Here is a 17,841-nt window from a genome sequence, read left to right as displayed (position 1 = left end):
AGATGTAGCCCAACTACTACAGCTGAGCTAGCATTAAGCATGAAGAAACATTAGAAAGGATTGAGTGAAGGAGGAGGGTGAGCTTGAAAGGCATATCTTACAAGTCAGTCAGTTAAAAGAGAGGGACTGCCCTTCCTTAGACCCAGTTCCAGAAAGCAGACTCCTCTTTAGTAAAAATATTCATCTGACTTACTTTCCTCTCAGCAAAGAATTAGGTAAAAATAGCCTGCCCTACCCCCATTGACCCTCTCTCACACATACACAGTCCAGAGCTCTAATATGGCCCTTCTCTGTAGAGACTGAGCAAGTTTTCCTCACTTAGAAAGGTTTTTTGCTGCTTCACTTCTCTCAGGAGTGTCGGAGTCACACAGCACAAAGAAAGGGCAATGAATTATCATCCACCTCTTATGATATTAACGACTCTCTTAACAAAATTCCAGCTGCATTTCTTAATGGGCGTACACTTCCTTCAAGGAGTAAAACTGCAATGGCCTCTGGGTTTTTCAAACAGCACACTACACATTTATTTTATTCATTTTTAATTCCATGAATTACACTCACAATATTGTTTGCATTATTCTGCACAGCTCATGATAAGGAGAGGTTTACAGTGTCGTAGTCACTGCCTTCCAATAGTTTCACGTGCACGGAAGTCCTGTGGGTATTCATAAATATGGGAGAGGCAGAAGAATCACAGGGATTGAGTTCATAGGAGAGTGTGGAATTTAATTACAGTCTTTTATGGACGAAAATAGTAACCTTGACCAAGTGAATATGGTATCCTCCCTAACCTGCTTGGCATATATTATGGCTGTGTGTCCTACTTTATTTGAAGAGCTGTCTGATCCAAGCCTGATTTAAAGATAAATAACCATAAGAAGAGAAAGCAGGGTAGAGGTGGGGAAGAAATTACATTCACATTTTAAAGTGCACCTACTTAATTCACACTTCCCAAACCACTGTGCAAACTAACATGCATCTGTCCTTCAAAATCCTCACTTCTGTAGTGCAGTTTTCCAACAAACAAAAGATGCATACAAAAATGTGTATATTAGAGAAGAGTGCACATCCTAAATCATATATTAGTGGAAAATAATTCAGGAAAATGCAGTACACTAGGGGGAATTGCTTGCAAACTATGTATGTTAGGCAAAATTGCATACAAAATATATATTCAAAATGGGTCTGATTTTTCATGCAGAGTTTTGGATTTTGTTTTTGTTTTTGTTAAAGCAAACTGTACAGAAACGGAGAGGGCTGACTTTAAGGTTTTAAAAAAATGAGAATCTGAGAAAAACTAGAATTCACAGATTTGTCCATCTCTAGAAAAGGGGTCTGAAAGTTGCCCATCAACCATGTGCACCTTGGCAGCAGACTGAGCAGGTACACAAGTCACTTGGTCGCTGTCTTCCACACTATGATGAGATGCTTTTCTTTCTCAGTTACAGTAATTATTTCTAACTTTGCATCTATACAGATATAAATTAGCATATAGTATCTTATGTAAATGTGTTTTCTTTTGTCCTCTTTTTATTTTTGAGCGACTGTCCAACTTCCCCGGTATCAGCCCCCCATACCTCCCCACCCCCTGGAAACCAATAGCAGCCGACATCACATCTGATAGCAGCACTGATGAAAATGAAAGAAATGGAATTTATAAAGCATGGGAGGCAGCAAATAAAGAATTTGACCAGTGGAATGCCAAAACCTTTGATATATTGTATGACTGGTATTATCTTCATTTCCCAAGAACACCTAATGATAAGGTTCTCCATCCAGATGAAAGATAACAGTGGGGCTGCTAACTATCACTGAAGAGGCAGGCTCTTGTGGGAACCTAGTTATCTTCTTGGATTCCAGTTCCTAGAAGCTGTTATCAGTGCTCTGAGAATGTGCTGGAGGAGACTCTTGAGAGTCCCATGGACTGCAAGAAGATCAAACCTCTCCATACTGAAGGAAATCAACCCTGAGTGCTCACTGGAAGGACAGATTGTGAAGCTGAGGCTCCAGTACTTTGGCCACCTCATGAGAAGAGAAGACTCCCTGGAGAAGACCCTGATGCTGGGAAAGATGGAGGGCACAAGGAGAAGGGGACGGCAGAGGACGAGATGGTTGGATAGTGTTTTCGAGGTTACCAGCATGAGTTTGACCAAACTGCGGGAGGCAGTGGAGGACAGAGGTGCCTGGCGTTCTCTGGTCCATGGGGTCACGAAGAGTCGGACACGACTAAACGACTAAACAACAACAACAACAGGTGATACAAACATACTAACACTGCCTGGATAGCTCAGTTGGTTAGAGCATGGTGCTGATAACAGCAAGGTTGCAGGTTCAATCCTTGTATGGGTCAGCTGCATATTCCTGCATTGCAGGGGGTTGGACTAGATGGTCCATTGGGTCCCTTCCAACTTTATGATTCTATTATATCTACCACCACCACAGGATTTTATTATTAGTACTATAGGCCTCCTAGCCTTGAGCCATGCAATATCTGGTTCTCAAGTAACTAATGGAGAAGAGCAATTCATCCTTTAAAATACCAGGGTGTATGCATTCCAGCTTCACTTTTAAAATAATATAAATAGAGCTAAACACTTTCAAAGCAAATGTTTGTGAGCCATTGCTACAGAAACATCTTGCATTCACTTGCCTTAAAAAGGGGGTGGGGGGATAGGTTCGTTTTCATGCCAGGGTGGTAATTCATAAACAGTCTGTAAAAAATAAACAAACAAATTAACAGCTTTTAGAAACTTTTCATATGAATATGGTGTAGTGCAGGTTTTATTTTTAGGTGGGCTGCAATACTCACAATTGTTTATTTTTAAGGCAGTGTCCAGTAGGTGCTTGAAACACGCACATTGCCACATAGTGCCTGAAACAGCAATGGACATACAGTAGTCGTTGGGGCAAGAATCACACACTGCCCCCACTTGCCCCAGGTACAAAATGTGCTTGTGGTGAACTGGGCATGTGGGTGGCTCATCATGAATTTCAGATCCCAGTTTTTCAGTTATGCTCCTGCTGTGAGGGTTTAAGTGATATGGGAACTTTTAGTCTCAAAACAGAAAACAAGCCCAATTGGATCAGACACCCAGGATCCATCTGTTTCAGAACCTTGCTTCCAGAAGCCATCACTCAAATGCTTCTTGGAAGCCCATAAGTGGGGTGTGAAGACATCAGTCTTCCCCATTGTTTGTCCTCTGGCACCTGGCCCTCAGCGGATTCCATTGGACGATCATAGCTAATAGCCTGTTGTTATTATTAAGAGCCATTCACAGAACTGGTTTATCATAAGCACTCTTTGCCCTCAGAATGAAAATGGGCAGGTTTGCCACAAGCCCAAGGCGCTGTGTGAACTGGTTCTAATTTCAAAAAGGTGCCTGCTATTAACCTTTTAAAAAAAACTGCAGGAGGTTGAGTGATCACATATCATATGTCATTTGACCCTTAGACTTGTGTAGTGCAGTAATTTCATTTGAGGCTCCCTGGGCAAGAGGCTTTGTTATAGGGCAGCTATAGCTCAGGCCCTTCTTTTTCCGACATGTATCCTCTGTTTCCTTATTCTCCATCGCCATCTTGCTGCCGTTTAGAGATCAGCACCTATTGAACTAGAGTGCCAACCGGAAAGTGACATTATTGTAACATGCACTTTATTTTTAAAGTGAAAGGCAAATACAAAGCAGTTTAACAAGACAACAGGGTGGCCGTGTGTCCTACTTTGCAGAGGACACTCCTCTCTCCGAAGGGCCATCAGACATCAGCCCTGTTTGAGAATGCCCCCTGTCTGAAGGGCTCAGCAGTCCAACTCTGATTTAAAGATGGAGAAGCCATGAAATTTACTATCCACAGTTTGTACCTGGACAGCAGACTGAGCAGGTGCACAGGTCACCTGACTACTGTCTTCCCCACAATGCTGAGATGTATTGTATTTCTATTTAAATTATAGTAACTATTTCTAAATTTGCATCATGTATATAAATTAGCACATCCTAATTTTATGCAAATCTGTGTCCTCTTTCGTCCTCTTTTGTTTATGTGTTTCTTCTTTTTTGGTGATGTGCAAGTAGCCACCCTGCCTGATGCTGAAGCTATCGTATACCCTTGACCGAAGAACGGTACACTCCTATCTGGGATGGTCGTCCTCTTCCACCGAGCGCGCAGCTTCAGGAGGGACGCACATGGAGCGGTTAGGGAGGAAGGGGACACCCGCCTAGCCAGCCAGATCAGCTGAATCAATGCTGGCGATCAATGGGGTGACAGATGTCGCAGCCAGATCGCCCTCACATCCAACCTGATGCTGAAGCATCCATATGACCAGATCACTGCAAGCACTTGGGCGCAAGTAGCCTGTTCTATCTGAACATGTCCATCCACAATTTACATCTCACCGAGTTCAGCTGATTACTTCCTTAAGATTATGCTTAAGATGAAAACTTAAGGCTGACGTTCTTTTCAATATTTTAAACTTAGCTCCAGAACAAAGAGGAATGGGAGAAGAGTCTGCATGCATTTGTTACAAATCTGTTAATCACCTTTGTATCCTACAATAGTAGCAAGGCCCAGTAAACGTGATGTGTATTGGGATCGCAGAAATGCAGCATAGAGCAGACAATCTCCATCTGGAAGCAATCAAGGAAGATAATTTATTAAGTTATTTAGGCATTTCACAAAATTTCCATATAGCTTGATGATAAAAAAGACAGCCATCAAAGTGAGATTTCAAGGACTTTAACAACCCCCGTTTGAAGAAACTATTTGAAGGGGCTCTTTTCTCCAGATCTCAACACATGTGGAAATTACTTGGAGACTTTAATAAAAGTACATAAATATGGCCTCCCTCCACCCGCTGCACTCAATACCAATGTCTTGGCAAGACCTCTGTGACAGACTCCCTCACGGAAGATGGGAGCTGGATTTTCTGGGTGTTCAAAAGTTTCAACTCTCCTTGTTAGAAACTGTTTGTGGTATCATTTCTTTATTATACTGCAACCAGTGTTTTACTTGTGTGAAGGATGCCCTGTGTCCACTTATTCCTCACCAAGTGGTTTGAAATATGAGGAGGCACTTCTGAAACAAACGTAGACTTTTTATTTAATTGCACTCAGTGAGGTTATGCATGAGAGGCACACTTCTTAGCTTCAGACAAACATACTTTACAGAAAACTATAAAACCTTATTCAGTACTCTTATTTAAAACTTGTCTCAGGATGGACTATTTCCACACTAGCTATAAATATTACTACACCGGCAATGCTCTCTGAGGCCCTTCTAGTATTCTTACTTTCTCTCGGGGAATTAAACCAGGTTGCCTTGCATATCCAACCCCAATCCCTATCTCTCCCAGGTCCCTAACTAGGCACTTTTCCAACCCCAATTGATTCCTGTCTGACAGTTTAACTGTAAAGTTCCAATTTTTTGACTTACCAGCCCCTTCTGATTAGCTGCATTCTAACCGGCTCTGATTGGTTGCTGGGTCACTAGGAGGCTGACCCAGGGTGTGTCCATCACAACCTTTTTTTAATCAGAACTCCAGTGTTGTTAAATAAGAGTCTTGCATAATATATGTGTGCTGTTAGTACTATTAGTATTATTATTCAGTTTAAAATGGATGTTGACTTCTCCCTGCACACACACGCACCCAAAGCACAAGCCTCCATTGTGTTCATTGTAGAACATGATAACAAAAGGCTGGTAGCTTTTGCTCTTATGCTCTCTTCCTGTATGGAGTGGATTTAAAGGAGTGCACTCAGAGGAACAGAAATACCTGAATGCATGCCCACAACAGGAAAAGGTGGTGAAAGTCAGAGGAGTAGTTAATGAGGGAAGGGGCTAAAATACACCGCATGGACCACCCCTGGTGTGCATGGGAAACAGTGGAATACCTGTGAAAAGTGTAAGACATATGCCTCACATGCCTATTTCACACACTGACAAATCAGATATGAATGAACCAATGAACCCATTCTGGAAACAGCCTTCATTTTAAAAAGTCACATTTTAGTCTGCAATTGTGATTCAAAATGGCAGCTGGCATCCAAATGTTGATGAAGAGTGCTTTCCCCCACCTCAGGAACCCTCATGCCAAGCTTTCTGATGATATCTCAAAAGGCTTCCAAACACACAGAGAACAAACCAACCAACAGACAAATCGCTTCCCACACTAAGTGGCAGATAACAAGCACATGATCCAGAAGTCAAGGTTCCATGACCAAAGCAAGAAATGCATAAGTGAATGGAAGCCTTAAAGATGTCCCAACAGTTGACATACCCCTCCTGCTAAGCTTTTAAAGGTGAGGCAGGGAGAGCTCACTTGTGGGACTCTCTCACCCTGTAAATCTGCTGCACGCACTCATGTCTGCTACATCTGGGCAGTTGTGTTTGATCTCACACCCATCAAGGAAGTGCCTGACTTTCAGTGACAATACTGTCCTGCCCTTCTGCCTCCAGCTCCTCCACCACTACCATGAGCCCCTCTCTCTGGCTTGCTGAAGTCTTCTCTGCTCCCTGATGAGGCTCTGTACTCCACTGGAGGGGTAGAAGAGAAAGCCAGGAAATCTGCTTCTCTCTCTCTCTCCCTGTCATACAGAGTCACAAGCAGAGGACCTCTTTCCTACACCCTTGGGTGCCAGCCTTTCAGCCCTCCATCTGCTCCTTTGTCTTCCTCCTCTTGGTTCATCTGAAGCTGCCAAACCTGCCAGGTCCTGATGGAGCCAAGGCGTCCATCACAAGACCTCCTGACATGTGATATATATGAACTTAGTATACAATTCTCCTGATAACTAACTCCTTTGGAGTACATTTGACCCCCAATGGCAACAACCTTTGGTTGAGCGATGTGTGCCAGGGCCTTAGGGACTGGTGGGTGGCAGGGTGTAGTCCTTCTCTGAAGGAGAGGATGTTCACCTGTAGGTATCTTGGCGGCGAAACCCCAGTTGGGGTCTCGGGTGGCAGTTTTAGACCTTGGTTGGTAGTCTATACAGTTGGTTTAAGAACAGCTTAGTTTATGAACAACTTTGATTAAGAATGCTGCAAACCTGGTTTGCGAACTTTGCCTTGGAATCAGAACATGTTTCGGTTCCTGTTGAGTATGTTCCATTTGTAAATTGAGTCCCCCGCTGCTATGGGAAAGCATGCCTTGGTTTAAGAATGCTTTGGTTTAAGAACGGACTTCCAGAACAGATTAAGTTCGTAAACCAAGGTACCACTGTAGTCTATCTGTGAGTCAGGGGCAGCATATTGATGCACCCCCATTCGGCAGCATTTGCAGGGCCCTTTAAAGGGTTGATTGTGGGAGTCACTGGCCCTATAGCAGCAGCATATAAGTCAGACTCCTGGCTTTGGTGAACTGGGAGGGCATGCTGTGTACGTTCATGCTTTACAGTCCCCTCCCAGAACACCTGACTGACCTGCGCATCCTCAGCCCCTGTTGAGTATGAGAGGGATACCTTCCAAGGCCTAAGCCAAGGTTCCTACACCTGAATTTAATAAAGTGGTGGCCTAATTTTAAACCCATACATTATTTCCATTTTATCATTTCTGGGTGGTGGGTGCCAGGGACAGGGTTTAGTGTGGGGGCTCGCAATTTCCAGCATGCTGAATAATATAATCCCAGATATGTTGTTGCCAAGGTGAATTAGTTGTGGAGCTCGTATCTCATGAGAAAATTGCACATTATATATTTTTAAAGTTCTGTGCCTCTGCCTTAGTTCTTTCCCGCAGATTCTTGTCTTGCATATCCCTCCAGTTTCCACATGAAGGCACCACCACACCACATAATACTCTACTGGAAGCAAACAAGAAGTAGCAAGGCAAAGCTCTCTTATATTGGTTTTTCCCCCCAGCACATTGTCTGCGTTTGGCCAATCAGCTGAGAAAGCTGCTAATCCCCATGTAATATCTCAAACTGAAGAGCTTGTGTGATCGTTTTTTTATAAAAGTCTATCCATGAGTTCCAAGCATTATGCTGGAAACAGCCCTCACAGTTTCCCACAGAGGGGGAAAGCCAGAGGATTCTTAAAGGAAGCACACACCACCTGGCTGTGAGTATGCAAGCCCCCAATTCAGTGCCAGTGCTGAGAGCTGCTAGAAGACAAGCTTGTCTTCTACTGCTCTGGAGGGTAGGGCTCAAACCAATAGCTTCAAGTTACAAGAAAGAAGATTCTGACTAAACATCAGGAAGAACCTTCTGACAGTAAGAGCTGTTCAACAGTGGAATGGTCTCCCTCAGGAGGTTGTGGACTCTCCTTCCTCAGAGGTTTTTAAGCAGACGTTGGATGGCCATTTGACATGTATGCTTTAGCTGATATTGCTGCAATTCAGGGGGTTGGACTAAATGACCCTTGGGGTACCTTTCAACTCTACGATTCTGTGATTCTAAGACTCCTATTCCCCTCACAGAGCTACAGTTTCCAGAGTGGTTTATTGGTCAAACCTTCTTCCCAGGGAACTCTGGAACTGGAGCTCTTTGTGGGGAATGAGGCCCTTTTCAACTGAAGAGGTGTACCAAAAAGGTTACATGGTTCATATGGCTTCAAATACCTTTGGCGCAAGTTTATCATTTTCTCCTTTGTATTCTCACAATCTTTTAACCTCTTCATACATTACCTCCTGGCATCTTACCTAATTCTGCCATATCATCTTTTCACTCAAGAAGACCTGTGTAAACATTTTAAAAAACATTATTCTGATCTCTTCCAAATCACAATGGATACTTTTTAGACCAGGGCCAGCCTAAGCACGAAGCTGTCACTTTAGCTGCTATACTTCTGAGAGGGGGTTGTTTTCTTCCTCCAACATCCATTTCTATCTGCTAATAAAAATTACAGAAGGTGGAGCAGGTACAAAAAGATCGAAGCTGGCATATGTACAAATTGTTTGTGAGAATTATACAAAAAGTATACAAAATACAGAAACAAATCCAAATGCAGAAGAACTAGTTTTTTGCCTGGCTTTAAGTCTGCAATGGGGCTGTGAAGGTATTGTTTATATAGTGTCCTAGCCCCCTTGTACCTAGTGTTGCTTGGGAACTCTAAGAAACCGAAATATTGCTGCAGTTTTGAAATCACTGGTTCAGGTCAGTGCAGTTTTTAAATGTTCAGTCTGTGATCTTGATTCAAAATGGCATCCAAACAAAACTACTCCTTGAACTCGGGAACCATCATGCAAAGTTTGGTTATTATATCTGGAGCGCTATCCAAATGCATAACAAGAAAATAAACAACTTTCCAAAATATATAGTAGATTACAGTGTACACACACAAGATTATTTTAGGCTGCAATCCTAACTATATCCAGGGAGTAAGCCCCATTGAATTCAATAGGACTTACTTCTGAGTAGGCATGGTTAGGATTGTGCTGTAAGCATTTCTGCCAGGGGTGGGGAAGATGTGGCTCTCCAGATTTTGCTGGACTTAAACTCCCATCAGTCCCAGTCAGCATGGCTAAAGATCAGCGATGATGGGAGCTGTAGTTCAACAGCATACAGAGGCCCAAAGGTTCCTCATTTCTGGTTTACACAGTGCTAAACTTACAAAAGCCATGATGCAATGCAACTGTAAGTGAAAACTCCTGAATCACAGCATCTTGTTGCTACGTTCAATCAAAGCTTTAGGAAAAGAGTGAGTCATGGGAACACACAAAGAACCTTGCAAATGAATCAGCCAGTGGAGTTCCTGTAGAAATTCATTCCTTGGTGCTGGGGCAAAGAACTGGCTGTGATTCCTTTTCAGCCATTGCTGCTCCTCTGTAATGTTAAGGGAACAGTGTGTTTCTTCTGATTGCTGTAGACCACCCTGAGATCCTGCAGGATGAAGTGTGATTTAGATATACTATCAGCAACAACCTTTGGGGGCCTGAGGGTACATTTGGAAATCTAATAAACTGTCATAAGCACCACAAAATATCTATTCGGGGGGACGGGACCTGGTAATGCTCAGAACCCCGTCGCCCAAAGCAGGCAACCTCCCAACCAGCTAACAACAAAATACAGTCCCAAACCCTTCAGTTTAAATAAATAAACTTAGGTGGAATAAGAGTCATTGGTGAGCATCAATAAGGAGTGATTTGATGCGCAAGGATGCCACATTAGGGATCCCAGTACGGTTATGTCAAAATTGGGATAAGAGCCAGATGAAATATAGCTCAGTTGGTTAGAGCATGGTGCTGATAACACCAAGGTTGCAGGTTCAGTCCCCAAACAGGATGGCTGCATATTCCTGAATTGCAGGGGTTGGACTAGACAATCCTCAGGGTCCCTTCCAACTCTACAGTTCTATGATTCTATGAATAGAATAAGGCTCCAGCCTGCAAAGAAGCCACATAATTTCACCATAGGAAGGGCTGCATTTGCTACCAGCCATGTTCTATCATGTAGTTAGCATAATGTCTGATTCTTCTGCCTGCACCATGTGATTGTCCTGTTGCTCAGCTCATCAAAGGTCTCGCATCAGAAGCATGTGATTATAGTTGAGAAAGTATATCAAACCAGTTGTCCCTGATGGGTAAAATCTGAACCTTTAAGCAGCCATTTTTCAATGCAGTCAACATGTCGCTTGATGCCACATGAGAGCAACAAGTGTTTCTCAAAACGATGCTGCAAACTGACCCAAAGCTATGGTGGCTTTTGCCAAAATACCTAGTGAGAATTTTTATAGCCAGCATTTCAATCTGACCTGCCCATAGTGCAAAGAAAATGCAGAAGCAGCCTGCCTCACATGTACAGAAGTGTGGGCTGACAGATGGAAGAGCAATGGATTCTAGACTGTTGAGCTGCAGAGGAGTAGAAAAAGCACAGGCATTGTATCTCCTGGCAAAGTCGCTTTTTTAGAAGCACTTCAGCGCTAAGTTTTGTGCCCCCAAGGTAAGTTTTGAGCTATTTTAAGTTATCGTTTTTTGCCACCCAGTTACAATACAGACTGTTTGCCCAACTCATGCCACTGTAGCATACTCAACCACCATTACCAGCTAAAAGCACAGCTGAGTCATTCTTTTTCTCAATTCAGATTGAAGCTGATTGGGGGGGGTGCATCAAATGAAATGACAGGACATATACAAGATAGATATGGATTGTGGCCAATATCCGTTCCCAAACCAGCACTGGAGGCACAATGGATGCAGAGTTAGAGGGAGTGATTACACAGCCCTGGTCTTATGATGCTACTGACACTGATCTATGGGCTCCGAGAAGTAAGAAGATCGGTTAATGATCCAGGAAACAGAACCCTTAAAACAGTTTTGAGATCTACACAAAAGAGCAGCAAAAGAGAGAAAGTTGGTGGGGGGAAGCAAATAAAATCAAAACAAACAACTGAAACAATGTAAAGTCTTGCAAAAACTAAATCATTTTAAAATTCTGCTACCAGGTGAAACCAGCAACCAAGTCAGCTAAGCCCAGAGGGGTCTCTAGGAGTGGGGCCATGGCAACAGGTGGCTGATCATCTGTTGCCTGTTTTTGTTTTTAAAGAATGATTTGTAATCAGACCGACTGAAATCAATGAAACTTCAATTATTATTTCAATTGGCATTATCTAACCATGAGCAAATCTGGATCCAACCCATTTTTTATTGTTTGGTATTTGAGTTTCTCTTACATCTTGGGAATCAGGGAGCAGCAGAACAGCAGCAGCAGATTATTATTACTATTAATTAATATAATTTCTATACCACTTTATATTTTTAAAGGGGGGATCTCAAAGCGAATTACAACACATTAAAACAATAACTCAAACAATCGGAATGAAACATTACTTAAGAAATGTGGTGGTGGTGTAGCTCATTTGACAGTGAAAAACCAAGGCTGCATCAGTAGCTAGGAATTTTGATGGCGCCTCCATTTTGAGAAGCAGTCTACCTCTGATTACCAGATGATCAGTGCTGGATTTATGTATAAGGTCAACGCACTATAGCTTAGGGCCCTTGGGGGACCCAAAAAAATTAAAGGAAAAAAGTGTTTGCATTATTAAGTTTGTTATGAATAAAAGAATTATTTTAAGTTAGAGCTTAATAATTATTTCACTATTAATATACTTCTTCTTAATTGTATTTCCCTATTAATATCCTTCTTCGTAATTGTATTTCAATTCAACAATTACTTTGATAAAATACATATTTCGTTATGTGCAAATGGCTTCAAATACCTATTAGTTCCATAAATTACCATATAGCATATATTCAACGCGAAAAACAGCGACAATTTGCTGTTGACAAAGGACAGCTGACATATAAAGGGCCCCATTACCTTCAGTAACTTAGGGCCTCATCAAACCTAAATCTGGCCCTGCAGATGATGGGTACAAATGATGGGCGAGGGCTCATCCCATAGGAACCAAGGAAGTTGCCTTATCCAGAATCAGACCAATGGTCCATCTAGTTCAGTGGTGTCTACACTGACTGGCAGAGGCTTTCCAGAGTTTCAGACAGGAAACTCTCCCAGCCCCACCTAGAGATGCTGGGGACAACATTTGGGACCTTATGCATGCATGGTTAGGTTTTTGAGTCACCCCTGTGCTGGAAAGCAATTCCTCTGCATCAGAAAGGAAGTTCAAGGCCAACAGCAATCCTTGGTCAACTGGTAGCTGAGATCAGTGGCAGGAAGCAGCAGATTAGTCATCACTCAAGGGCAGGTTGATTTGTTCCATTTCTTTTTCAGTGTGATTAAGGAAGAGCACTCCCCAGTCTGCGCAATGCATAGTGTTTGTGTGGATTTGTCAGAGGAGAGAGGGAGAGTATCTTCTACATACACATAGCCCAGGGTTGCCATATTTCCAAAAGTGGAAATCCAAACAAAAGTGTGGAGCTTCTTCTGTATCAGAAGAAGAAATTTGTAGAGTTTGTCTGCTTTTAAGCAACTTTTCAATACAACTAATCGATGTTACAGTATCTATGTATTTTAACCTCCCCCCCCTTTTAGTAACAAAAAAACCCCAGTTTTCCTGTGCGTTTTTGTGTGCACTGTTTGCGTGTGAATATGTGTGTACCCATACTGTGAATATTTTCTCTCTTTTTCTCTCCTTCTGAGCTCATAAGGGAGGATTAGTTCAGTCAGTAGAGCATGAGACTCTTAATCTCAGAGTTGTGTGTTTGAACCCCATGTTGGACAAGATTTCTGCATTGCAGAGGGCTGGACTAGATGATCCTTGTGGTACCTTCCTACTCTATGATTCTATGATCAGGGCTAGAAAATACCCAACTAAAAACAAACACTGAGTAATTTATAACTTTAGATGTTGGGGCTTTAAGAGAGAAAAGATAGATATTCTAAGACTTGGGATGAAATCATAAGTACACGCACACAAATTAACTTCTACTCAGACAGCAGGCACATTGCTGTAAGCTTTCTGACTCCTTCTGGAATGTTCAATGCTGCAGATTTCATTTCATTTTTATGTGACCATTAAAGAACTCATAAACTACGAAACAATATCAACATTAACCAAAAAACAAACTAAGCCCTGTTGAATTCACCCACACACTCTCCCCATCCCTGTAACTCATAATCTTCCAGTGCTGTTGTGGAGTATATAAATGCAGCTCCTGCCTCCGAATTTAATAGCAGCATGGTGGGGACTTTTTTTGTTTTGTTTTGCTTTTGGCCTTCATCTCTGCCAGGCAGCTGTAATCTAATCGCACTGCTTTAGCAGCCATCACTTTTCCTCCCACACTGTCACATATGCCATCACATTGCATCACAGATTCCGAAAGTATGCCCAATAGGTGTAATATGCTAGGATCTTTCTCTGTGACACATCCACAGATTTCCAATGCTTGCCTTTGTTCTACGCATTCAGAGAGACCAAAATAACAAAAGCAGACAGACGGCAGGTTCCACAGGGGCAGCAGATCCCAGTGTCGATATTTACTCCTCCCGCCCTTGTTCTTGATGTAGATCTTCACTCACCCCTTCTTTCATGGCAGGGAGTGGGGTGCCATTTTGTGGTTCTCCTCAGGTGCCAAAATGTCTTGGGCCAACCCCGGCTGTGTGGAATGAATTCATGCAGCTCCTCTTCCTCTGATGTTTACTGCCTGCTAACTAGCAAGTCAGACTGTGTGCCTCTCAGAGGTTGCCAGCCTTTGAGGTCCTGTGGCCACATTTGCAAATCTGGGGAATTGTTGCGGATGCACACACACAACCCACAACCAAGCACACAGCACAACCTATCGTACTATCGTACTGGCTACAGCAGAATGCTTCTTCCAAGCCAAACTTCAGTCGGAGGAGGGAGACCTCTGTGGGCACATGTGTACCTGCTGGCACCATGTTGGTGATCCCTGGCCTGTTAGAATGTGGTTTGCTCTGGAACAGTATCTTACATATTGCTGCTGCCATGTGCTCGCAGTTGCCATGACTCACTCTGGTACTGCATGTTTTTGTCATCTCTGTTGGCAGCTAAAATTGGCACAAACATGTCTCCATTGCTTTCAACATCTCTGTCTTGCCTAGTCCCTGAAGAATCACAAAAAAATCCTTTCAATGCTGGCTTGATTTTTAATACATATTTTTAGTATTGTCTCTCTGTCACTTAACTATGTTAGCATATTTATACATACAATTACTAAATCAAAGCAGATAAAAAGACATCCCCTTAACCCGGAGGCTTTGAGAAGCACAAGAATAGCTCAAGAATATATTGCTGCCTCCATAAAATCAGCACAGTACAACAAACTGATCAGCTGATGTTTGTGCCCCGCCCAATAACCGATTTGTGTCCAGTTACAGACAACCAAGATGTTTGTTAAAAGATAGGAAGAGCAGTCGGATGGGATAAGGGAAAGTCTCAGCGAAAAGCAAAATATAAGCATGCTAGTTCTCCTAGTCTAGAGAAGAAGACATCTCAGCATGATGAACCTGTTTGACCAGTATATTGTGATAATGAATCTCCTAGATAGTCTTTATCCCAGGTCAGTGACCATGAGCTTATATATAGCTCTTCGTTTTATCCCTGAAATTCATAACCCCTCCCAAAGGAGTCGACCAGGATAAATCCATGATCAAAACAGATCTAGTCAATGTGGAGACCCAAGGCTTGCAATGCTCCTGCATCCAGAGTGAGATGATCCAAGGAGGGGGGGGAAACCCATCTTTATCTATTCTGTGTTGCAGCCTTTTTGACCCAGACTAGTTAATGTATATGGTACAGAGCAGGACCAGATTGCCATAGAAAATAAACTCGCTAGCCAAGGCATCTCCTGAAGGCTGGTGTAGTGAGGACAAGGTAGAAACTGGGTGTTCCTGCTGCCACGAGTGCCAGCTTTTCACTGTGTGAATTTTAATAGGATTCATTTGTCAGCTGAGAAATGCAAGTGAATCCAAAGTCCCACATCCCCTCTTAAAAAAAAAAAAATAGCCACAAGCATCACTGTCAACCTTTAGCTGAACAGCTTCCAGAGTAGTCTGAGAGATGACAGATTCCCATCAGTCCCAGGCAGCAATGAATTATAAATACACCACCAGCTCTCTGCCACCTGACAGGGTAGTCCTTGAGTCCTACGACTTGTGAGGGAAGGAGCTGTCAACTCTAAATTTGTGCAGAGGCACATGTTATATAAAATGCATTAATCTTTGACCCCTTAATCGATCGCCACAAGTGTAGCGTGGCCAAGCCAAATCAACCTGAAGGAACTACATCAATGTGTGCTCAACATGCTTATAGTGCAATCCAACCCCTTTATAATTAACTGGAGTTTTGCCATGGAATGCCATGAAGAGTGGGCTGTGAGTTAACCAACATTAGACTAGCTGCAGGAATCCCTCTCAAACAGGCTTACAGCTGAGACATCGGCACAGGGGCAGCCAGATAGCATAAATGGATAGGGAGGAAGTTGTGTTTCTTTCCGTGTGTGTGTGTGTGTGTGTTTCAAAGCAGCATGTGTTAGAAGATTCTTTAAAATATTTAAAATTCAAGTGACTTTTCAATATCACAGGCAAATTACCATATCTATAACCAAGTGTAATACCTGACACTGAATTAAACTCAGATTTAAAAATGATGGGGGGGGGGGACAACTTGGGGTGGGAGGGTGTTGAAGACCTTTAAAAACATAATTTGCTACAGATGTGAAGGAAACACTGCTTCCCCATCTACATACTCCCTCTTACCTACAGCACAATTTTTAAAAATTGTTTTAGAATGTTTTTTTGTAAACCACCTTAAGGATTTTGGCTGAAAGGAAGTTATACATAAAGCAAAATAAGTGTATATAAATATGTGGTAAATACATACAGCCATGGCCACATTCACACCATATTTTTAAAGAGCTATGATACCACTTAAAACAGTCATTGCTTCCCCCAAAGAATTCTGGGAGCTGTAATTCATTAAGGGTGCTGAGAGTTGTTAAGAGGCCCCTGTTCCCCTCACAGTGCTGTGATAATGTGTTTCCCAAAGTTCCTGTGAAGAGGGATTGGTTGTTAAACCACTTTGGGAACTGTAGTTCTGGGAAGGGAATAGGGGTCTCAGCATCCTTAAGAAACTACAGTTCCCAGAATTCTTTTGAGGAAGCCATTACTTTTTAAAGCAGCATCATAGCGCTTTACATCTGTGGTGTGAATGTGGCCACAGAATGAAAGGGGGGTTGGCCAGGATATGAACAGGATAAGCTCCAAAGTTAGAAACTGAATGTAAATCCTATAATGAGGCATGCGGACATAACCATATTCCCTCCCTTGGTTGCATTGTTGCTGACAGCAGTATGCTCAATGAATGGGCTGAGGGTGCAGGATGCTGCTCGTTGTTAAAGCTATAGAGATCTCATTCTGGTCAGTGCCAGGATGGTATACTCATATAGGCCACTCTTGAAGGAAGAGTAGGATATACATGTATGAAGACAGAGTCTGACAAGATGAGAGCTCCCCCATTAATTCAAAAGACAGCTCTTCAATTAAATTTCCCTCATAATGAGAGAAGCTTCCAAACTGCTTATTTGTGGGCTTTTGTAACAATATGTATCTATCAAGGCACAAAATGCTGAACCCTTCTCAGATCTGACAGTCCCATATCTTCAGGATATGAGAGTCCTAGGTCTGCTAGTACCGTGCTGAGAACTTAGTTCATGTTTTATTTTGGGATTTTGCGGCTCTACTGTTCTTTCTGGTGCAGCAAACCAGATTTGTCAGCATGGTCCAGTCTTTCTTTTTTCCATAAATAGCCTCAAGTAGAGAACGTTGGAATATTAGGCAATGGTAACAATCCACCCATAACCAAGGCTCTTTCTTATCACTGGTTGGATAACACTTTTGGTAGGGTTGCCAGATGCCTGAGACAGGCCAGAACAGCACAGGAAATTGCTACCTTATACAGTGTCCAGGCCAACTATAATGTTCCAGAATAAACTGGTACACATATTTTGAAACCATTTTGGAGCTGTCAGTCACAGGCTCTCCTGGCCTTCATCTGTGACTGCTCTGATTCGCTTCCCTGACTGCAAGGCTGAAGTTAGTTTCTCTTACTTTCCAGTGGTGCTGAAGCCTGAAATAAAGTACAGATATTTGCACACCTCTGATCTCCTCAAAAATATTTGGATCATGTCCAAATTATGTCTCCTTCAAGATATCCTAACATTGTGTCCAGACCAAACCATTTTTGCATAAGGAATTTTCACAGTGTTTCAATTCCAATTGTATTCTTTCACTTACCGTACTTATTATAAAACATTCTGCACCAGTCTCGGTGAGGTTTGCAACCTTGAAATAAAGATATTAATAAGAACATAATCTTTCTAACAGGAAGTTGAATAGTAATCCACAGATGACTGTCCACTAGTTTTTCCACCAGCAACCTAACTTTGTACTGTGTTTGCTTCTGGCTGGGACAACTGGCATTGGACCCAGGAGGAACAAAACTAGCC

At 42.5% G+C, this 17,841-nt stretch overlaps 1 long non-coding RNA gene across 1 annotated transcript; it reads right to left on the bottom strand.

Moving 5' to 3' along the window:
• Window positions 1-1,594: 1,594 nt before the first annotated feature.
• On the bottom strand, window positions 1,595-5,396 carry LOC310839635. Its single transcript, XR_014561566.1, has 4 exons — window positions 4,860-5,396; window positions 2,806-2,872; window positions 2,244-2,711; window positions 1,595-1,895 (listed from the first exon to the last, which is right to left on the bottom strand). It is a non-coding gene; the product is annotated as an uncharacterized lncRNA (long non-coding RNA).
• Window positions 5,397-17,841: the final 12,445 nt, after the last annotated feature.

The sequence above is a fragment of the Podarcis gaigeae genome (genome assembly GCF_964106915.1).
Source record: "Podarcis gaigeae genome assembly, chromosome: 2".
NCBI lineage: Eukaryota > Metazoa > Chordata > Lepidosauria > Squamata > Lacertidae > Podarcis > Podarcis gaigeae.
This window is presented reverse-complemented; position numbering and strand designations above follow the sequence as displayed.